Below are 2434 nucleotides of genomic sequence, written 5' to 3'. Positions count from 1 at the left end.
GACGTGACATGTTCGTACGAACCCTTTGTACGAACAAAAGTAAGAGAAATTTAGGAGAAGAATACGAACATGTTCTTGCATGAGGCCCATTCATCATATACACGTCCACAACCGAGTCACTGTTGGACCCAACTTAAATAAAGATGGAGGCTACAGCTAATGTGGGAAAATAAGATTTGCTGATGAGCTCTTTGAGATGTCTTCATTAGCTGTAGTGTATATCCGTTCAGTTTGATGTAAATCATGTTTAAAGGTTGTAACATTAGACATTACTTGATAAACATTTACTTAAACAAAAAAATCTATAAATGAAACCAGACAGAGAGCAGAATGTAGAAATGACTTGGTCTGTAGCTGAAAATGATGAGGGAGGTCCTTAACTTTAGCCTTTTAGCTTTTTCGTTTGTTCCCATGGGGTCCCAAAACACAAAGGTGGGGTCCTTAAAAGATCTTCAGAATTAATTACATTTAAAAATGACTAATAATCTTGTTTTCCTTAGTTGTCACAAAAGAATGAGATATCTAAAATGAATAAAAGTAGCATAATGAATAATGTTTCTATGCCCATGTTTATTTGACCTGATACCAGTGTTTATCACCCCCAAATAGCTGGGGGCAGGTCTCTATTGTTGTTTTATGAGTCAAAAGCTGAATAGTTTGGGAACTGCTGCTCTAAACAATAAAAATAATTAGTATTTATGTTTTTCTTTTACAAGATTTCAGCAGGAAATAATTGAGTTTTTATTCAGTGATATTTTCAGATTAATTTCTATAAAACAGTCAGTGTGGACCAAATGAACAATAACAGCCCCTCCACAACACGGGACAGCTCTGCTGGGGGCGGGGCCTAAAGACACAATATTTTTTTACTTCTCCAACATTTGAGTTACATCCACCTGAACACAATATTGCTTCTGTTGTTGCCATGTAACATGATGAATATAACAAAGGATTTAACCAACACGTTTTTATTTTTTTACAACTTTTCTTACGCTGATGGCCTCGGAAAACAGATGGATAAAGAAATGTACCACTTCAGAAAACARCTGTTCAAGAACAAATTTATTTGAAACAATGTAGATCAGGACTGCATCTTCGTAAACACTACATGTTTTTGTGCATGTTTCATATTTCTTACTTTATCCATGTTTTCAGTGGTCAGGCCAAATGTGCCATTAAATAGTTTGATAATATATTTGTAGCCTTTGGATTACTAATTATAACTTATTATAAAAATATGGTCGTTCCACACTAACAATAGCCTACAGCAGAGTTATTCAAYTGAGCCAATCTGACCCAGGTCTTTTCAGTATGTGGAACTTCATTAGATACATATGTGATGTTTTTTAAAGTGACATCATTTCTTCTGATGTTTACATCTGTCAGGTGGAGGTAAGACTATCAATACAATAATAATGACACTAACCTCGAGACATGCAGTTTATACCTTACTCAACATATGTCTTCAGCTGCAGAACAGAAGTCCTCTTGTTTCGTCTTTGCTCTTTTAAATTTCCATGTCCTGGATGACTGAGAATCCACAGAAATAAATGGCAGTAACATCCAACATCTGTCTTGGATGGTGTCGATACTGAAGTTACTGAATCGATACTTTCAGCACGTCGCTTCCTTCCATAAATAATCTGTATTGGAGCAACCGACCAGAGGCAGGTTCAGATCTAAACACATATTAACCAGCTCTGACTTCACAACAACTTCAGAATCGACATGCAGTCARCAGGCTAATGAAGCTGCTACAGTCTGTGTTTCTGACACAGGACCCCTTAGGTTGGTAGCRCAAGGACGACAGACATTTTTATTCTCTGTGTTTTTGCTGCATACATGTCAAGTGTGGATTGTCTGTAAATTACACGGATTTTACCTTCTTTTGCAGGTATACAGACATATAGAAAAATTTCACAGAATTTTTTTTTTCAAAAACTTCAAATTTATTTTATGTCAACACCTGTAGGACATAATCAAAACAACAAATAAAGTTAAATAACCATATCCCGACCTAACGTCATATGATGGCTCTGATTGAAGGCTACACTCAAAATACAGGGAAAAGAGCGTCCTGTATGGCAGTGTTTCCCAACTTTGGTCCTCAAGGACCCCTATTCTTCATGCTTCACTGGTTTTCCTGCAATTCAGCAGGTCTTCAGAAGATTGTTAATCACTCATTCATTTAAACCAGGTGTGTCAAACCAGGGAAACATCAGGAGTCCTTGAGGACCAGCATTGGGAACCACTGCCGTATGGGACACTTCATTTTGTCTGCAAATACAGGACATCCTGGCTAATACGGGAGAGCTGACAACCCTAATTGTGATTCGAGAGGTTAGCGCAGAGCTAATAAATATTTAATGTGTTAGCTCCTGAGCTAATATATATATATATATGTGTGTGTGTGTGTGTGTGTGTGTGTGTGTGT

This window comes from Austrofundulus limnaeus, unplaced genomic scaffold (genome assembly GCF_001266775.1).
Source record: "Austrofundulus limnaeus strain Quisiro unplaced genomic scaffold, Austrofundulus_limnaeus-1.0 Scaffold326, whole genome shotgun sequence".
Taxonomy (NCBI): domain Eukaryota; kingdom Metazoa; phylum Chordata; class Actinopteri; order Cyprinodontiformes; family Rivulidae; genus Austrofundulus; species Austrofundulus limnaeus.
The sequence above is the reverse complement of the archived record's forward strand: the minus strand, read 5'-3'. Positions refer to the sequence as shown.